The sequence below is a fragment of the Perca fluviatilis genome, chromosome 18, assembly GCF_010015445.1.
Source record: "Perca fluviatilis chromosome 18, GENO_Pfluv_1.0, whole genome shotgun sequence".
NCBI classification, from domain to species: Eukaryota; Metazoa; Chordata; class Actinopteri; order Perciformes; family Percidae; genus Perca; species Perca fluviatilis.
The window spans coordinates 27,245,050-27,267,376 of NC_053129.1; the positions used below are offsets into that span (position 1 = coordinate 27,245,050).

The 22,327-nt window shown below is 38.9% G+C and overlaps 1 protein-coding gene and 1 long non-coding RNA gene across 2 annotated transcripts in view; one reads left to right on the top strand and one right to left on the bottom strand.

Moving 5' to 3' along the window:
• LOC120547023 (exostosin-1) overlaps window positions 1-22,327 on the top strand; it is a 334,390-nt gene that overhangs the window by 172,080 nt on the left and 139,983 nt on the right. The gene's annotated exons all lie outside the window — the stretch shown is intronic.
• On the bottom strand, window positions 2,534-3,511 carry LOC120547028. Its single transcript, XR_005637019.1, has 3 exons — window positions 3,310-3,511; window positions 3,175-3,210; window positions 2,534-3,055 (listed from the first exon to the last, which is right to left on the bottom strand). It is a non-coding gene; the product is annotated as an uncharacterized LOC120547028 (long non-coding RNA).

A 22,327-nucleotide genomic window follows, 5' to 3' on the forward strand; every position in this document is an offset into this window, starting at 1 on the left:
CTGTTTAAATGCACGGATACGTGTGTATCTTTTTACTACATATGGCAATATACTGTATTTTTTCAGTATGTGTCTCATATAACACACACAGTTACCATAATTTCCGTACTAATTTATTCAGATGTTTCCTTCAAACAAGACAAGGAAAAATATTTTTTTGCATTGCAGATAGCGTATTTATTCAAAATGACATGATGAAAAGAGCAAGAAGCATTTCTTTTATCCAAAACAAAGTTTCAGAGTGGCTCATTTAGTTGGACCGTCATAGACTCAGGCAAAAGCTCTCTCTCGCTCAAACACACGTTCCAGCGCTTGGTCCTCATTTCTCCTCTTGACAGCACTGGTGGATGGGGAGAAGATTGGGAGAGTTCAGCTCAAGAATATAACAACTAACGCAACAAGAGCATTTGTGAATTATTATACATTTATACTTACCCATGGAGATCTCGGAGGCCTTAATGAAACGAACAAGAGAAAATAAAACAAACAGGTCATTATTCACAAATTTTCTTTGTAATACTTTTCCTTGTGTAATTTATGTCAAGTCATTGTAAGACCATTTAAACATCCATTAAGTTATTCTGCATACTCTTACATACAGTAGTGTGTCTTCTACACATGGCTTGATATTGCTACCATTTCTTGATAATAGTAGGCCTACCAAAATATTGAATAACCTGAATACTTTGATAACAACACTATACTTTTTTGCAATACCTGTCTTTGGGGAATGTAAACGTGTTTTTTTTTGTTTTTGTTTTTTTAAAAAGCCTTTTTAAAGCGCCCATATTATGCTCATTTTCAGGTTCATAACTGTATTTTAAGGTTGTACCAGAATAGGTTTACATGGTTTAATTTTCAAAAAACACCATATTTTTGTTGTACTGCACAGCTCTCTCTCACTGCTGCAGATCCTCTTTTCACCTGGTTTCTGTTTTAGCTACAGAGTGAGACCTCTTTTCATCTTCTTCTTCTGTACTATCTTTGATTGCACTCGCACATCGCCGTAGCTCAGATGTAGATCATGTCAGCTAGCTAACTCTAGAGACAGTAAAAGAAAGCCTGTTTCTCCAACTTTGGTCAGTTACAAGGCAGGATTAGCTGGGAGACTTCTAAATGAGGGCGCACATGTAAGTAGTTCTTTTGTAGATTATGGTGAACTTGTGTGTGTTGTAGCAGTGCTTTGCTGTTGAGAACGACGTAGCATGCTAGCGTTAGCATTAGCGTTAGCATGCTAACGCTATCGTTAGCATGCTAACGCTAACGCTAGATTTTGAACAGCTCACTAGGAGACTGAAGGCAGGACACATTCAGAAACCGTATCTCACTCAAAACAGCATGGATGGATTTTTTTCAAAGTTTGTATGTGTGTGGAAGCACCAGAGACACAAAAGAACACCCCAAATCCCAGAAAAAGTGTTTTTTTCATAATATGGGCACTTTCAGTTATCAAAAACAAGATACCGCAAACCGGTGGTTAGCTGCTAACGCCATTTTTCGGGGCAGATGGTAAATCGCTATTTTATACCACTAACAAGGCTCAAAATAGCACCACACTTCAACAGTAGAGTAATGAGGGTCCCTACATGTAAACCGAAGCATTGAGAACTTTCTAAGTGTACAGCCAGTTTATTAAAAAGATAGATTATAAAGTGCACTTTGTCAAACGCACCAAACACTGTAAACACACGTCGTGGACGTCCGACACTTCTGGTCTCAGAAATAATGGAGCAACACCAAATTTATAACGTCTTAGGTTTTCTGGTTCTGCTTTAGTGTTTCTAATGTTTTCCAAGAAGGCGAAAAATGTGAGCAGCTGACAAACAGCTGAAGTTGCAGGCTAGTACATTTTTTTTGGTTCCTGTATTTGGGTTGGATGGCATGCTCACCTGAAGTGAACCAAACTTTGGTTCACTTGGAAGCTAACCGAGACCCCCGTTTTCAAGCGCACCAGAGTTTGGTTGTTTGATCCGCATCAGAGCTCAGAGTTCAGATGAGCTTTCACACCAGCCCAAACCAACCAGACTATCCAACCAAACCACGCGCCACGGTTCGTTTTAAAACAGACCAAACGAGGTATAGGTGTGAAAACAACCTAAGTAAACCAGACTGAGAATCTTTAGATATTTGACAGTTTTCAATATTCTTTATGTATGTGTTTTACGTTCATTCATGGATCTGATGATTAGTTACACCCGAGCATTTCCAACTGCGTCACGTCAACAATATCATTAGTTACCAGAACAAACTCCTTAATCATCATTATCATTAGAAGGCCAATTGATTTAATGACAGTACCGCGAACGGCTCTTTTAATAGGCGTCCCCCAAATACACTCTCCAGGTTCAGCCATGAGGACGACCAGCGACAACACAAGAAAGAGCGCGATGCACTTCATCCTGAAAAACAAGAATCATACAAACCTCAAATGTGTAGACTGCCTGTGTCACGAATTTGACAAAAAGTGAAATTATACAGTAGTATGTACAATTATAAAATTCTCAGCATAAATGAATGAAGATGAGATACTTACTTCTTTTCACTGACTAAGTGTGAAAGTCAAAAAGCTGTTATCAAAGATGGCTTATGGAGCAGGTACGTAGAGTCATTCTGTGTGTGTTAATGCATGTCTCTTTTTATAGCGAGGGATAAATTCCCTTACTCATTGGTGTTCTGCAATAAAGGAAGGTAAAACAGACCCTGAGCTCACTTCTCACTGTTTAATATTTTAATTTTTTATAAATGTTTAAAAATATTTTCTATTTGTATTCATGCATATCTACATATTATACTTCTTTCTGTATTTTGTTATTCCCTATCACCATAAAGTAACACATCAAAATGCTACAAAAGGTCAACTACCTTATGATTAGGGCTGCTTAATTATGGAAACAATCATAATTAACTAAACACCCCAATGCAGTAGTGATAATATCAGGAGATTTTAATCATGTCACTATGGAGAAAACACTGTCCAACTACACACAGTATGTGAGCTGCCCAACCAGAGAGAATAAGGGCGTTTTCCACAAGAAAGGTCATAACACACTTCATCCTGAAAAGCAAAAACACATTTTATTTGACTATGTACATTATGCATATTTCGTACAAAGTTTTCATCAAAGTTTTTTTTCGAGATAAAAACAGTTCTTATCTTCTAATATAATTTCTTACCTGTCACATATCTCTTCAATTACTTCATGAATTCATCTAATAAGGATACATGTCATAATAGTTCTAAAGTGTGAATCCGCATCAGGATTTTGGATTAAATCAAGTAAAATGAAGAGGAAATATTAGGTTTTTTACCTGCCCACAGACTGATAGTCAGATTCAAAAGACTGATGTCAAAGAGAGCGAAGCTGGCAATTGTGGGATCTACAGCTGATGGTAATTTTTGTACCCGACAGTGAAATACCAATCACTTGAGGCTGATGTCAGTGCTGCGTCATTTTTTGCCCTTTTTTCAGGCTCAATAGATGTTGGTCTAATTCAAAGGGAAACTTCACCGATTAGCATTAAGCTTTGTATGAGTAGAAACCTGGTAGTATTTTTGAATGACCGTGCTTCCCTCCCTCATGTCCCCCTGAGAGGGGAGATCTCTGTATTGTGGGTCTGGAAAAAAGCCTCAGATGACGCAAAATGACGATTTTTGGGTCATCTGAGGTTTTTTTGCCCAGAGGCAAAAGACTACAGCCTGTATTAGGAGCCACTTCCGCATAGCCAAAAGGGGGTTGGACTGTCGGCTTTTTCCGGAGATTGCCGAGGAAAAAACGAGTGTCAGCCATCTTGAATCCTCGCTTAGCTTCTCAGCAGGAGCAGAAACTGTTCATCCCGACGGAAATTTTAGAACAACAATTATGTGCATTCAAACTACCACACACGTGTACCACCGGGATACATTGGAACACATCGGAGAATATGCAGGACACTTTATTACAGACGCAATACACACACTACGCGAGCTTTGCCTGCACGGAGACCAGCGGTGGTGCTCGATTCCTGTGGCCGGTAAAGTGACCTCATCAGCGGGGAGCGTTGAACGAGTGTGCCGGTGGAAAGCTAACGCTAGCCAGCCATCTGTTCACCAATCCTGCTTGCAAGTGTCCGCTCATTAAACAAACGAAACTCCCAACGTGAGTTCAGAGACTGCTGTGCTGTGTTTTTGTTGTTGTGGAAATATTGCTGTGGACAATCCAGCCTGCTGCTCTGTCACCGGGTAAGACTACTAGTGGATGTGGGCTGTGTTACCCCAGACTGCCTGTTGCAGAAATGGGGTGATTTGTATCCAACTAACTGCTAACTGCTGGTGGAGTTTGTGACTGTAAAATGCCGACAATTCTAGCTACATCCCACGCAAATGTACGGCTGTGTTTATACTCGATGTTTATACCACAGCCCACCAAGAGCTAATGCTAGTAGCTATGTGTTAGCCTTCTTTTATTACATGGCTTGGTTGAATTCTAATGTAGAATGCGGTCTGTTATTTCTTGATAACAGACCGTTGCTAAGGATAACACACCGTTGCCATGCATAGCAGAGCGTTGCCTGGACACAGTTCTGTTCACTCTGGAGCTATCAATCAATCCGCTGAAAGAAGTCCGGATAATGTATCAGCTGTGGCCAAAAAATAGCATGTTTTAAATGTGTAACACCACTTGAGCCACGGTGAAACGTTTTTTCGTGTATATGGTTGAAATGACAATAAAACACACTTGTTGAGTTGATCGTCTCACTGTCTGTCTGTAAAGGGTAGGCGTGGCTTGGGAGTGGCCTCATACAGCAGCAAAGCAAGTGCATTCTGGGATTTGGTGTCTTTCATCCATATGAGCCAAAAACACATTTTCTGGCTTATCTCGGCCTAGAAGGCACCACACACACATCGGGAACAACTTGGGGTTCAGCAATCAATGGCTAGCCAACAGCAGATTTGAACTAAACCAACCCGTTCTCACTCCCAACTCATAAAATACGGACGCTTGGTCAGTGGCTCAGCGACTACTCTCTACCACCACCAATGTGTAGCACCCACCTGGGCGACGCTCACCACACATCAGCTCGGCAGAGGGAGGGGGACATGTTTTTAGTGGTGGAGGACACCGGAGCACCCGGCGAAAACCTCATGCAGACATGGGGAGAATATGCAAACTCCACACAGAAAGTTCCGGGACAACAAGGGTTTCGAACCTGGCACCTTCTTGCTGTGAGGCCACAGCAGTGTTGTATAAAGTACTAGAAAGCAATACTTGAGTAAAAGTGCAAGTATCGTACTAGAAAAAGACTTTGGTAGAAGTGAAAGTTACCTTTTAGAATATTACTTAAGTAAAAGTCTTAAAGTATCTGATATATACTGTACTTAAGTATCAAAAGTAATTTTCTGATATTTAATGTACTTAAGTATCAAAAGTAAAAGTAGTTTTTTTTAAAAGCAAGCGGTTAGAACTTTTATTGTGGCTTTCTTATAGTAAAGCATAAAGCATATTCAGGGACTTTTCAGACACAATTCTCTTAAGTTCAAAGAACAAACAGCATATGTTTAGAGCTGACATCAATGTACAGAAACATTTCTTGCAACATGGGTGTAAGACGTTATCTTCACCACTACCCTGTTCACCGAGTTCACCACTATTGTCGGGTGGTCGCAGGGCTCAACATAAAAAAAAATCCCCACTGGCCCCAGGGGCCAGTAGATCAGAGTTTTGCTGGCCCCTTCTACATTTTTACTGGCCCTGAAAGAAATATCATAGGTGTGATTGGAAAAGGACAAAAAAGCAGGAAAAAAGCTAGCCACTGCCACTGGATGTTGTGCCATTAGCAGCAAAGCTAGACCAGGGGTCATCAACTACATTCAAATAAAGAAAATAAAATTATACCCTATCGCATCATCTTGTCATCTTGATATTTTCACTTTCTTACTAAATTAATGCTATATTTTTTACATTAGTAAGCAAACCCCTAAAAACATGGAAAATCCATAGCCTAATGATAACTAGATAGGCTACTTAACTAGAAAATGATCTCAGATTAGTCCTGTATGCCTAATTTGAAATAAGACGATTCTGTTGCTAAATAATACAACTGGCAACATCGTCAACAATGAAGAACGCGTCATTCACGTGCATATTAAGTAGCCACATGTATTTGTTTTGGTCTTATAATACATCCATAGGTTTACCGCTCCGCGAGAGAGGATGGCTCGTTTAGAAATCAGCTACGTTTACAATAGTTTGTCCAAAGTTCAAGATTGGTTGCAAATTAAGACAAACAGTTAGACTACAAACTGACATCTTTCATTTTAGCTCGTTTGTAAAAGTCGCTGTTTGCAGAGTAGAGCTGTGTTTGCACAGAGCGCGTGGACGAGAGTGGACAGCGCAGACAGATCAGACTGAGATATGGGTTTCTAAGTGTTTCTGCCTGTAGAACAGGTACGTGGGTTATTGATAAGTATTGACTCTTTAATCATGGAGGTTTTATTGTAGGCTACCTACTTACAGTAACGAAGTGTAGCGTTAGTTCATCTGCGCCATCGGGCGTAAATAATCCTCGTTAACGTTTCCAGTCAGTAGGCTACATGTGCTGCGTGAAGTAAGGCACACACCAGTGACTGTGGCTGCAACCAGCCCGACATACGTTTTACTGGCCCCGGGCCACCGGTCCGTTCTTATGTCGAGCCTGGTCGCGTACACGATAACGGAGGTCCTCCAGTAGGTGCTCATGCTTCCATGGCGGTTTACAACAAACAAGCGCTGAAATAGAGCGCTGTTTGCGGGCGTCGCTAATGCAATCTAGGGCAGTGATTGCGTCAAACGTCCCTTATTGCAGTCGAACACACATTTCTTCTAATTTTATTATTTAGTAACGAGTAACGAAGATGCTTAGTGGAAATATAACGGAGTAAAAGTATACATTTTATCTAGGAAATGTAGTGGAGTAAAAGTGAAAGTTGACATAAATTTAAATAGCGAAGTAAAGTACAGATACGTGAAATTTCTACTTAAGTACAGTAACGAAGTATTTGTACTCTGTTACATTACAACACTGGGCCACAGTGCTAACCATTGGGCCAAAAAATGCACAAATGAGCAGTTGTGAGGCCAAATATTGATGTGAATCTCTGTACCCTTTAAGTAATCATTTCTTCTGGCGCCTGGTTAGCTCACCTGGTGTAGCAGGCGCCCATATATAGAGGTTTACTCCTTGTCACAGCGGCCACAGGTTTGACTCTGCCCTGCGGCCCGTTGCTGCATGTCATTCCCCCTCTCTCTCACTCTCTCCTTTCATGTCTTCAGCTGTCCTATAGAAATAAAGGCCTAAAAAAAAATCAAGCTAAACTAAGGTTGAAATAATTTTCATTGTTTGTGCAATATTCAGTGAAAATATGTTTCTCTTTGCATTTTTGATTAAATTCTGGGCACACATGTTGAGGCAAGGTGTTGATCTCAACTTCCACTGTCACTTCCTAGTTTATCAAGCTGTGAGAAATGATTACTGTAGACTCAAAATTGTTTCATCTTGTGAGAATGAATACATTTTAGGATTTTTTTCCAACGGTTTTGGGATTCGACCATTTGTCGAGGGATCAATCCATAGCAGACATTTTGCTCTATCTAATATATTGTTTGTCATGTTGGTATTGTTGTTTTTTCAATTTACTATCCGACCACAAAATCTATTACAGTTGCCAACCTAAACAGATATCTTTATATAACCAGGTCAGTACATACAGAATAATAGGCACATCTATGTTAAATTGTTAAATTAAACTGCAACCAATGACAAAATAAAATCACTCTTTGATGAATGTCACACATTTGTTATATATCATTAAATAGCTGTAGTACTTAAAGTGGCTCAAATGTCACCAATGAGAGTCGTGCCCCATAACTTTGAAGACGCGTTTTGACTAAAGGTGCGTGGATATTTCTAGAAAAGGAAGAAATGTAACTTCTTTTTTTGTCAGTAAAATGGTGTGAAAAAAAAGCATGACTATGGCATTTAAAAACAGAACAATTAAGGGAAATGTTCGACTTTCTTATCAGATGTCAAGTCACATATTGTGCAAAAACATTTAGCAACAATCAACACGCTGATGCTGATGAACAGCTTGACAGCAACACCCAAAATTGAGCAAGAGACACCCATGGGAACTTTTATGCAAGGGCTCAATCGCACCTACAGTATATTTAGTTTTGGCAAGCCAGTAAAAGAGCACAGATCCAAAAGTTTAATTTGGTTACATACAATTTATTTAGTCTAAAGTTTAAATTACAACAATATATTTTGCAGTTTATTGGTGTTGCGTTCTCACCAGTTAACTTTAAAGAATGAGGCCTGTAGTTTCAGTTGGTCCTTTTGTTCTGTACATGCATTAAAAATGGTTTGGTTTCTCACCTGCCAAAACAAAGTGAAGGTTTCCATGCTCATACTTTGTCCTTGGGAAGTTTCATCAGAGCATTGACAGCCAAACAATGTGCATGTTAAAGAAAAATGAAATGGTTAAACTTAATAACTTTTTAATTACAGGATAGCATTATTTATTTAATTGTCTCGCACTTTTTGTGAGTTTCAGTAAATTCTTTCAGTAGCCTCTTTAAAAATACTTTTTGCTGGATTGTAGAAGTTTTGCCAATTAAATGTTTCTGCCTCTCCTTTTCATTTGGATGCGTGTTAGATCAGTTACGTCTCACTGTTGAGGCAAAATGCAACCGTTTTGTAGTATCTGCTTATCTGAAAATAATTCAATCATACATCATTAAATAAGTCACCCAAATTCATGTAAACCATAACCACTTCCCAAAAAAACTTTGACATAAAATATTGTTGTACACAATAATAAAAAGTCACTTTGATGAAACTTAAACTGTAGTTTGACACGGAAACACTGAACACTGAATTGAGGCTTCAGAATGCATTGTATTAACTCACAGCTCATATTTTTATGAGGCCTGTAACCAAGATTGTGGCTGAATTAAGAAAACAAATTGATAGTTTTTCCTTCATGTCCATGTCATAATCATCTGTGCAGTTTAGTGCTTTCTGATATTGAATATAGAACTTGCTTTCATTTAAAAAAATATACATATATATGATTTGCATCAGCCCTCTATGAATTTGACCGTGGAGATGACGGACCCTGGATCATTTTTAAGACCATACTTGAAAAACTAATTTACTAGTATGGAGTTGAGTCCACGTGTTCCTATTCGTGTCACAATACCTGCAGTAGATCTAATCTCGACCAGAAACTGAAACCAGTCCACAGACATCTTTAAGAGTTAATATTATCTTTAAGTTCTTTATGTTTTTCAAGCAAAGTGTGAGGGATTAGATTCAGGATAATTTAGTGTTTCAAGAAAAAAGGTCATGCACTCCTTGAAAGACTGCGATAAATTGGGCTTTTATCTCTGTTTCAACGTAATGCTCGTTAGGAAGTTAGATTCAATTTACAAACATGAGAGTGGAGGTAACTCTAAGAGGTTGAAATATGGTGACCGATCCACTACAAATGCTGTGGTATTAACACAACATGAAGTCATCTTCCCAATTGATACCTTATTTACTTAATTTAAGTTTTAAAGTTCATATGCATCTGTACACTTTGAGCACTCTCATGTAAATTTTAAAAAATGCATTTCCATTCATTTACACATTGCCACATATGCCTCACTTTTACACTGAATGAATTAAGATTGATTTGAAGGTATGACTCATTTATTTCTCATATAACTATACATTCTTGTATTTTTATGGGTCTATTGGTTGAAAGTCTAACTTTCAAGTTTCAATTCCCCAGTCTCTTCTAATAAGAAGTTCAGAGTAGGTCTGGAGGTAGGATCAGGGGAGTCTCTTACTGGACTGGGAAATGTTTGAGAATGCAGCAGATGTGTTGGTGCTTGTGCAACAACCACTAATACTTTTTTTCGACGATGTTACGTAATTGTTGCTGCGATATGTATGCATGCTGGAAATATATTTGTGGATTACACACAGAACCATATCATCACTCTCATAAGTTTAGTCAAATCCAAGTGTTTGTTGTCCCACCATTTTTAAATTGTCTGGACATTGTTGTCTACATTCAGTATATTGAAGTGGTAGGTAACTGTCACTGTGTTTTGTTGGGGAAAAGGCAAAGAACAAGCCTACACATTTGAGAGGAATCAAATAAAACAGCAAATTTCAGTCTCAACTTTAGTCAATCCCTGATATTTAACTAAACCTAAAGTATCTTTGTTGCCTAAACTTAACTAGTTCAGTTTGACAATGTTTACTATGGGTTTAAAACTGCACACGCTATGCTAAATAAAACAGCCACGTTATTATGGTCACAGGAATGTACTTTCTGTTTACCACGAAAACGTTACCTATTGTAGATCTGCGCTGAACACATGCATTGCATGCTGACTGCTTGTTTTCTTGTTGTTCATTGTCATTACATGAGACAGAATTGAGGTTGGTGAACATTAGCGTCAAATTATATACTTAATTAGAAGGGAAGGCCCCAGTGTGCCCATTTAAGACCTGGCATCATTCACCAGGCTCCTCAAGTTTATACAGTCGGTTCAGTCCATAACACAAGAAGAATCAGCAACATGTATCGCCTGGGAATGATAGTCCCATTACATATTTTTCTAAACTATAAGCTCTACCCTGAGAAATGTTTAGAATAAAATGCTAAAGTTTTTAGTTATTGTGGTCGGATGAACAAGTATATAAAGTGTCAATTACTTTTTGTGGCCAAAGTGTGGAATAGAAAGTACTCTATTAAATTATTTTATATAAAATGTTTGGATACAAATTTTTATACAAGTGTGACTGTTTAAATGCACGGATACGTGTGTATCTTTTTACTACATATGGCAATAAACTGTATTTTTTCAGTATGTGTCTCATATAACACACACAGTTACCATCATTTCCGTACTAATTTATTCAGATGTTTCCTTCAAACAAGACAAGGAAAAATATTTTTTTGCATTGCAGATAGCGTATTTATTCAAAATGACATGATGAAAAGAGCAAGAAGCATTTCTTTTATCCAAAACAAAGTTTCAGAGTGGCTCATTTAGTTGGACCATCATAGACTCAGGCAAAAGCTCTCTCTCGCTCAAACACACGTTCCAGCGCTTGGTCCTCGGTCTCGCCATGTCTGCTCCTGATAAGACTGGTGGGTGGGGAGAAGATTGGGAGAGTTCAGCTCAAGAATATAACAACTAACTAACTAACGCAACAAGAGCATTTGTGAATTATTATACATGTATCCTTACCCATGGAGCGCTCGGCCGGCTTAATGAAACGGACAAGAGAAAATAAAACAAACAGGTCATTATTCTCAATATTCTTTGTAATACTTTTCCTTGAGTAATTTATCTTAAGTCATTGTAAGACCATTTAAACATCCATTAAGTTATTCTGCATACTCTTACATACAGTAGTGTGTCTTCTACACATGGCTTGATATTGTTACCATTTCTTGATAATAGTAGGCCTACCAAAATATTGAATAACCTGAATACTTGTATTGATAACAACACTATACTTTTTTTCAATACCTGTCTTTGGGGAATATAAACCTGTTTATATTCCTTTATAATAACCTTTTTAATTTATCTAAAAACAGCCAAACTACTAAAAAATGCACTTTATTTTCTTTGTTTTAACAAAAATCATCTGTTCAAGACTCAAAGCAAAAGTATGTTTTATTTAAAGGACAATTCCGGCGCAAAATGAACCTAGGGGTTAATAACATGTGTACCGAGAAGTACGTTCTCTGGGACATGTTTTCATGCTAATTGAATGTGTCTCTAGCTTTAAACAAGATACCGCAAACCAGTGGTTAGCTGCTAATGCTAGCTTTTGGGGCAGAGGGTAAATCGCTATTTTATACCACTAACAAGGCTCAAAATAGCACCACACTTCAACGGTAGCGTAATGAGGGTCCCTACATGTAAACAGAAGCATTGAGAACTTTCTAAGTGTACAGCCAGTTTATTAAAAAGATAGATTATAAAGTGCACTTTGTCAAATGCACCAAACACTGTAAACACACGTCATGGACGTCCAACACTTCTGGTCTCAGAAATAATGGAGCAACACCAAATTTATAACGTCTTAGGTTTTCTGGTTCTGCTTTAGTGTTTCTAATGTTTTCCAAAAAGGCAAAAAATGTGAGCAGCTGACAAACAGCTGAAGTTGCAGGCTAGTAAATGCATTTTTTTTGGTTCCTGTATTTGGGTTGGATGGCATGCTCACCTGAAGTGAACCAAACTTTGCTAAGAATCTTTAGATATTTGACAGTTTTCAATATTCTTTATGTATGTGTTTTACGTTCATTCATGGATCTGATGATTAGTTACACCTGAGCATTTTCAACTGCGTCACGTCAACAATATCATTAGTTACCAGAAAAAACTCCTTAATCATCATTATCATTAGAAGGCCAATTGATTTAATGACAGTACCATGAATGGCTCCACTAATAAGCAGCCCCAAAAAACACTCTCCAGGTTCAGCCATGAGGACGACCAGCGACAACACAAGAAAGAGCGCGATGCACTTCATCCTGAAAAACAAGAATCAAACAAACCTCAAATGTGTAGACTGCCTGTGTCACGAATTTGACAAAAAGTGAAATTATACAGTAGTATGTACAATTATATAATTCTCATCATAAACTGAAGATGAGATACTTACTTCTTTTCACTGACTAAGTGTGAAAGTCAAAAAGCTGTTATCAAAGATGGGTTATGGAGCAGGTACGTAGAGTCATTCTCTGTGTGTTAATGCATGTCTCTTTTTATAGTGAGGGATAAATTCCCTTACTCATTGGTGTTTTGCAATAAAGGAAGGTAAAACAGACCCTGATCTCACTCCTTTCATTACTTTATTATTATACTATTGTCATTTTATTATATGATTTTATAGAACATGTTTGGATACAATTTATATACAAATGTGACTGTTTAATATTTTAAGTTTTTATAAATGTTTAAAAATATTTTCTATATGTATTCATGCATATCTACATATTATACTTCTTTCTGTATTTTGTTATTCCCTCTCACCATAAAGTAACTCATCAAAATGCTACAAAAGGTCAACTACCTTATGATTAGGGCTGTGGTGGAGAACTTTGTCACATGGTGCGAGGACAATTATTTGCAGCTCAATGTGACAAAGACAAGGGAGCTGGTAGTGGACTTGAGAAGGAGGAAGGCACCGTTGACCCCATCCGAGGTGTCAGTGTGGACATAGCGGAGGACTACAAATACCTGGGAGTACTGTAATGGGAAAAATTACATTTAAGCATAATTCCTTATATTTTTATGTTTTATTTCTACTTTAATTCTCTCACAAATGCTGAAAGAGTTTATCTCATTTCCCACATGTAGATTTTGATTCTAACTTTGTGAGACATCCAGTCTGGAACATTATGTGAGCACTGTTTGCCTGAACCGATAAAGGTACAAGGTCACCCTAAAACTATTTCTAGTTTTCCCATGCCAGTTAAGATGTAACTGGGGGGATGAAAGTCGTACAGGGAGGAGGAGGTGAGATGGCTCCGAGATGTCTCTTGTATTTCTTGATTGTCTTCATGTGTATCAGATTGCCTGTCAAAATTGTAGCGTCATATTAATCCAAGTGCGTGTGTGCTGTCACTCTGAAGATGCATATAAGCCTAGTGGTTCTGTCCACTCATTTGAGAAACTGACCCCACACTGGGCTGCGGCCTTTTGTGAAATCATGTTGCTCCTATTTGCAAATATATATATGTTTTTCATAAAATACAAAAACCCAACTTGGTTCTAGTCTCAGTCTGTCTTATTTGTTTCAATTTACTAAACTCTGAAAAACTCTACCCCTGCTGCAAAGGAAACTTCAACTACAGTACGCATAGACAATAAACTGGACTGGATCAAAAACTTCACAGGAAGGGCCAGAGTCTATTTTCTAGGTCCTTTAGCATCTGTCAGAAGATGCTGAGGATGTTTTATGAGTCTGTGGTGGCTAGTGCTCTCCTGATTGCTGTTGCATGCTGGGGCAGCAGGCTGAGAGTGGCAGACACCAACATACTCAAAAAACTAATACAGGAAGGCCAGTCATGTTGTTGGTGTGGAGCTGGACTCTTTAAAGACAGTGTCAGAAAGGAGTATGCTGTCCAAAATGCACTTCATCCTGGAAACTCCTCCCACCCTCTCCAGAATACACTGGTCAGTCTGAGGAGCATCTTCAGCGACAGACTCAGACACCCATGATGCACCACAGAGAGCCACAGGAGGTCGTTCATGCCTGTGGCTATCAAACTATATAACTCCTCCCTCTGAGTGTCAACCGCTTGGAGTCAAAACTGGTCTCACAGCACGCATCTCTACATCACATCTCAATATTCTTGGACAATTATTTCCAAGAATATTCCTGCAATAATCAGCTACATGAACAAAAGTGTTATTTATTTATTCACTGCTGCTACTTGTATTCGTACTGTACACTGCACTACAATAGAATTAGTACAATCCATTGAAACAATCTTTTTATCCTAATCTGATTTTTAACCTAATCTCACTTACTTCTACTTAATGTTTTTATTTATGTCTGTAAATACTTCACATTTTTATTTATGTCTATTGTAGATATGTTACTTATTTACTGTAAACACTTAATGACTTGCTCTTTTCTAATTCTTATTTTACCTTGAATGCGACTGTGAGCAACTGCAACGAAATAATTTCCCTGAGGGGATTAATAAAGTATTCTGATTCTGATTGATTCACATTTATTTTGGTCAAAATTGAAATCACCATTATTTAACACTATTACTTATGAACTTTTGCAAAAATGTTGCATTTATCGAACCTAAAAAACAGTGACACAGCTAAAGAGCCCCTATTATGTCTTTTTAGATTTTTCCTGTCTTTTAGTGTGTTATGTAGTTTTTTTGTGTATGTAATAGATGTATAAGGTACAATAAAACACATATTCACTCCAAATGGAGCTTTCTCTCCGACAGAAGCACTTTTTCCTCAGCTGCCTGAAACGCCTCGCCCACATTCCGATGTCACTGATTGAGAAAGCCAGCCATATGTGCTGCCCATAGACAGTGTTGTGTAACGTAACTACTTTTTCAGGTAAAAAGTAGTTGTTTTAGAATGTTTAGAATAAAATGCTAAAGTTTTTAGTTATTGTGGTCGGATAGGATGAACAAGTATATAAAGTGTCAATTACTTTTTGTGGCCAAAGTGTGGAATAGAATGTACTCTATTAAATTATTTTATATAAAATGTTTGGATACAAATTTTTATACAAGTGTGACTGTTTAAATGCACGGATACGTGTATATCTTTTTACTACATATGACAATATACTGTATTTTTTCAGTATTTTAAAAATCCTTTTCATTGTGTCAAAATACTAAATAGTGTCACTACCTTATACACACAGGTCACAAAGTAAAGAAAAAAATCTCATATGTGTCTCATATAACACACACAGACAGTTACCAATACTAATTTATTCAGAGTTTCCTTGAAATAAGACATGAAAAAATAATTTTTTGCATTGCAGATAGCATATTTATTCAAAATTACATGATGAATGTCGGTGAGGCAATTCTTTTTGTCATGTTAAAGAGCAAGAAGCATTTCTTTTATCCAAAACAAAGTTTCAGAGTGGCTCATTTAGTTGGACCATCATAGACTCAGGCAAAAGCTCTCTCTCGCTCAAACACACGTTCCAGCGCTTGGTCCTCGGTCTCGCCGTGTCTCCTCCTGATAAGACTGGTGGGTGGGGAGAAGATTGGGAGAGTTCAGCTCAAGAATATAACAACTAACTAACTAACTAACGCAACAAGAGCATTTGTGAATTATTATACATGTATCCTTACCCATGGATCGCTCGGCCGGCTTAATGAAACCGACAAGAGAAAATAAAACAAACAGGTCATTATTCTCAATATTCTTTGTAATACTTTTCCTTGAATAATGTGTTGTAATTTATCTTAAGTCATTGTAAGACCATTTAAACATCCATTAAGTTATTCTGCATACTCTTACATACAGTAGTGTGTCTTCTACACACTACTGAGCAGCTGACAAACAGCGAGTGAAGAAGAGAGAGAGAGATGATGATGTCACACAGACGGCCAGTGATGTGTGCTCAGAACAGCTTATGGATCTGAAAGTTATCATCCCTTAAATCATATATAAGTCCATAAATTGTGTGCAAGGTTGAAATTGCAGGCTAGTAAATGCATTTTTTTTTGGTTCACGTCCTGTATTTGGGTTGGATGGCATGCTCACCTGAAGTGAACCAAACTTTGGTTCACTTGGAAGCAAACCGAGACCCGCGTTTTCAAGCGCACCAGAGTTTGGTTGTTTGATCCGCATCAGAGCTCAGAGTTCAGATGAGCTTTCACACCAGCCCAAACCAACCAGACTATCCGACCAAACGCACCACGGTTCGTTTTAAAACAGACCAAACGAGGTATAGGTGTGAAAGCAACCTAAGTAAAGCAGACTAAGAATCTTTAGATATTTGACAGTTTTCAATATTCTTTATGTATGTGTTTTACGTTCATTCATGGATCTGATGATTAGTTACACCCGAGCATTTCCAACTGCGTCACGTCAACAATATCATTAGTTACCAGAACAAACTCCTTAATCATCATTATCATTAGAAGGCCAATTGATTTAATGACAGTACCGTGAATGGCTCCTTTAATAAGCAGCCCCCAAAAACACTCTCCAGGTTCAGCCATGAGGACGACCAGCGACAACACAAGAAAGAGCGCGATGCACTTCATCCTGAAAAACAAGAATCAAACAAACCTCAATGTGTAGACTGCCTGTGTCACGAATTTGACAAAAAGTGAAATTATACAGTAGTATGTACAATTATAAAATTCTCAGCATAAATGAATGAAGATGAGATACTTACTTCTTTTCACTGACTAAGTGTGAAAGTCAAAAAGCTGTTATCAAAGATGGGTTATGGAGCAAGTACGTAGAGTCATTCTCTGTGTGTTAATGCATGTCTCTTTTTATAGTGAGGGATAAATTCCCTTACTCATTGGTGTTTTGCAATAAAGGAAGGTAAAACAGACCCTGATCTCACTCCTTTCATTACTTTATTATTATACTATTGCCATTTTATTATATGATTTTATGGAACATGTTTGGATACAATGTATATACAAATGTGACTGTTTAATATTAAATTTTTTTATAAATGTTTACAAATATTTTCTATTTGTATTCATGGTGCAAGGACAATTATTTGCAGCTCAATGTGACAAAGACAAGGGAGCTGGTAGTGGACTTGAGAAGGAGGAAGGCACCGTTGAACCCATCCGAGGTGTCAGTGTGGACATAGCGGAGGACTACAAATACCTGGGAGTACACATAGACGATAAACTGGACTGGATCAAAAACTCTGGAGTACTTCACAGGAAGGGCCAGAGTCGCCTCTATTTTCTAGGTCCTTTAGCATCTGTCAGAAGATGCTGAGGATGTTTTATGAGTCTGTGGTGGCTAGTGCTCTCCTGATTGCTGTTGCATGCTGGGGCAGCAGGCTGAGAGTGGCAGACACCAACATACTCAAAAAACTAATACAGGAAGGCCAGTCATGTTGTTGGTGTGGAGCTGGACTCTTTAAAGACAGTGTCAGAAAGGAGTATGCTGTCCAAAATGCACTTCATCCTCGAAACTCCTCCCACCCTCTCCAGAATACACTGGTCAGTCTGAGGAGCACCTTCAGCGACAGACTCAGACACCCATGATGCACCACAGAGAGCCATAGGAGGTCGTTCATGCCTGTGGCTATCCAACTATATAACTCCTCCCTCTGAGTGTCAACCGCTTGGAGTCAAAACTGGTCTCACAGCACGCATCTCTACATCACATCTCAATATTCTTGGACAATTATGTACAATAATTCCTGCAATAATCAGCTACATGAACAAAAGTGTTATTTATTTATTCACTGCTGCTATATAATATATAATAATAATAATAGAATTAGTACAATCCATTGAAACAATATCTTTGTCCTAATCTGACTTGTAACCTAATCTCACTTACTTCTACTTAATGTTTTTATTTATGTCTGTAAATACTTAACATTTTTATTTATGTCTGTAAATACTTAACATTTTTATTTATGTCTATTATAGATATGTTATTTTTTTACTGTAAACACTTAATGACTTGCTCTTTTCTAATTCTTATTTTACCTTGAATGTGACTGTGAGCAACTGCGACAAAATAATTTCCCTGAGGGGATTAATAAAGTATTCTGATTCTGATTGATTCACATTTATTTTGGTCAAAATTGAAATCACCAAAAAAACAAATTTTTAAAAACAGTGACACAGCTAAAGAGCCCCTATTATGTCTTTTTAGATTTTTCCTGTCTTTTAGTGTGTTATGTAGTTTTTTTGTGTATGTAATAGATGTATAAGGTGAGAGGGGATTAATAAAGTATTCAGATTAAATTTTGCGGACCGCTGTGGACTTGTGTCGGTCGCACGGACACGCAAGGACTTCCAGAAAAGGGGCTGCATGTGTCTACGACAATGCACGGACCATCGTGGCTGCACGAACGGTACAAGTCGATACAGACATTGCATAGGCATACACTAACGCCGTGTAACACAGATGACCTGCCGATGTGCATTCAACCCGCGCTGGACTCGTTCATAATGATCAGCCGTCACTCTGTGAGTAGAAAATTCAGTCTGCAGTGTAGTTCAGACACTTCACTGCTAAACCAGAGATTGGCTTTATGGTCAAAGATAGTTTTTGTATAATTAACTTCAGTCTCTGCCAGAGACGCCTGCTTTTAAAAGTAATGAGTAACGTAAAAAGTTGCTTTCCATAGGGGGTAACTAAGTAAAGGATTACTTTTTTGAAGAAGTAACGAGCAAACACTACTTTTTCAAAGTAACTTCCCAAACAAGAGATAGGTACTGCCTGAGCAAGCATAGCACGCCCAGCAAGTTCTTTGAATTTGGTTAACCAATCACAACAGAATGGGCCAGCTGACCAATCAGATCAGACTGGGGCTTTCGGGAAGGTGGGCTAAGAGCTCAGACTGACGGTTTCAGGTGGAGGCACTGCAGCAATGGGTACGTTACCTTCCCAGAAACACAATGTTTTTTTAACATTAAAGCATGTAAACCTATTCAAGCAGACCCCAAGAGAACAAATATGATGCTAAAAAGGAGTATAACAGTGAAAACACCTTATACAGGGGCAGTGGTGGCCTAAAGGTTAGAGAAGCGAGCTTGTGACCGTGAGGTCGTCGGTTCAATCCCCAGACCTATAGGATAAAAAAATCTGGGTGGGGAAGTATTGTCCCTCCCTCATTACCACCACTGAGCAAGGCCCTTAACCCCAACCGCTCCAGTAGAGCTACTCAGCAGATCAGACTGTGGTTGTACTGGGCAGCTTCCAGGTATGAATGTGGAACTGTGTGAATGTGACAGATCGTTGTTGCAAATGAGAAGTTGTTCTCCATCGACTTACCTGGATAAATAAAGGTTAAATAAAAATAAAAAACAGTGAAATTTCCCTCTATACTTTTCCCCTTGAATTCCTCCGTGTTTAATTGGGTTGATATCTGATTACTGATTACTATAGGCCATAAAACACAATTCACATCATTACATACTAATGTATTTCCTTTAAAATAAGACAGGGAAGAAATATTTTTGCTGAAACAAAGTTTCAGAGTGAGAGAATGTACACACTTGGGATTTACCTCTCCATCCCGCCCTGGCACCTCTGAATCCGGCCTCGGCCCCTCTCCACTAAGACTTTATGTGTTTAAAAAGAAACACTCCCCGGGTTCGGCCATGACGACGACCATAACACACTTCATCCTGAAAAACAAAAACACATCTTCAGTCAGTTGTATGACATTAGGCAGTAAACTGCTACCCTGCACTTTAATTTGCACTCTTCTGTACCTTCGCATATTCTACATTTGTATATAATTTTTCTACTTCCACTCATTGTATATTTTATTTTCTGTGTTAATTATACATTGTATATTTTTTATTTTAATATGTATACTGAGCAGAGGCCATGGTTCTCAGCAGGAAACCGATGGAATGCCTTCTCCAGGTAGGGAATGAGTCCTTACCCCAAGTGAAGGAGTTCAAGTACCTTGGGGTTTTGTTCGCGAGTGAGGGGATAATGGAGCGGGAGATTGGTCGGAGAATCGGCGAAGCGGGTGCGGTATTACATTCCATCTATCGCACCGTTGTGACGAAAAGAGAGCTGAGCCAGAAGGCAAAGCTCTCGATCTACCGGTCAGTTTTCGTTCCTACCCTCACCTATGGTCATGAAGGCTGGGTCATGACCGAAAGAACGAGATCCAGGGTGCAAGCGGCCGAAATGGGTTTCCTCAGGAGGGTGGCTGGCATCTCCCTTAGAGATAGGGTGAGAAGCTCAGTCATCCGTGAGGAGCTCGGAGTAGAGCCGCTGCTCCTTTGCGTCGAAAGGAGCCAGTTGAGGTGGTTCGGGCATCTGGTGAGGATGCCCCCTGGGCGCCTCCCTAGGGAGGTGTTCAAGGCACGTCCAGCTGGGAGGAGGCCTCGGGGAAGACCCAGGACTAGGTGCAGGGATTATATCTCCAACCTGGCCTGGGAACGCCTCGGGATCCCCCAGTCGGAGCTGGTTAATGTTGCTCGGGAAAGGGAAGTTTGGGGTCCCCTGCTGGAGCTGCTCCCCCCGCGACCCGACACCGGATAAGCGGACGAAGATGGATGGATGGATGGACTGAGCATATTTTGTCAACGTTTATTTTTTGGAGATAAACACAGTTCTTATCTTCTAATATAATTTCTTAGCTGTCACATATCTCTTCATTCACTTTATGACTTTAACCAACAAGGCTACATGTCATAATATATCTAAAGTGTGAATCCACATTATGACTTTGCATTAAATCAATAAGAAGTGAAGATAAAATATAAGCTTTTTACCTGCCCGCGACTGATTCATGGTTGTTAAAGAGAGCAAAGTTGGCATTTGTGGGATCTACAGCTGATGGTAATTTTTGTACCCAACAGTTGCAAAATACAGATCAGTTGTGGGTGGGGCAGATGTCAGTTCTTCAGTATTAGTATGGCACTTAACATTGCTGTGTCATTTATTGCCCCTTTTTCATGTTCAGTAGATATTGGTCCAATTTTTTGTTCCTAATCTCAGAGAAAGTGGTTGGACTCAAATTTCAACTTTCATCTATGAGGAGACTTTGCAAACTTAATAAACTGTAATGTAAATGGCTATTATATTATTGTTATTGCTAGTGAACACAAGGTTACAAAAATAATCTATAGCCCACACAGACAATTCAATCAGGAGAGACTTCCTTGCAATTATGAACATATTTATTGTACAGACAAACATGTAAATGTAACAAGTCTCTGGAGATTGGACTCCATCAAAACCAAATGTCATAAAGGGTTAATGAAACCCAAACATATCCCACGATGGAGTCCAGACACTGGTGGTGGTGGTGATGAAGGAGCAGAGGAATCATCGACAGCCAAGCGCAGACAACACCCGAGTCCGAGGGCGTGACCACCGTTGGTAGAAGGGGAGGAAGCGGGACGCACTGTATTTCCTGAAACGACAACTGCCAACCGCGGAAGAGAGAGCAGATTTAAAGCAGGATGTCATGCTGTGATAGGCTCGTGACAAATGGCCGACTCTGATTGGTTTAACTAACAACGACACAGCTGGATCTGATTACTACTGACAAGTGATGTACCATGAAACAGCTGATCATTATGAGTGACGGAAAAGGTATATGAAGTCTTCCTTTAAGAATTTATGCTGAGCTTCATTTGGTGGAACAATTGGGAAAATAACGTGAAAACACCTGGAATCATCCAGTCTGAATTAACTTTGTTTAAGGTTGACTCTGGTACTACATTTATTCATGCATGTTTTGCATTGCACTGGTTCAGTGTCTTGAGCCATAACAACGACCAAGGAACACCAAAACACACTGCAGACCAACTGCTCACTTTGCTCAAATAGAGCAAAGTGAGCAGAATGATGATGAATGATGTCAACGATGTCAATCTCTGTGCCTTTTAAGTAACTGCTAAGCTAAGCTAGGGTTAAAATATGTCTCTCACTGTTCCCGCTTAGCATGTTCGATCAAATTCTTTGTGTAAGATATGTGTCCCATTTTTCCCAGAAGGCATCACCTTTGTACTTTTGCAGTCTTCAACTGAATGCCATATGTTCCATATATTGAATGAATTACCCATTGGTCAATAGTGGGAGGTGCCTTGCAGAGCCATCTCCTTGTT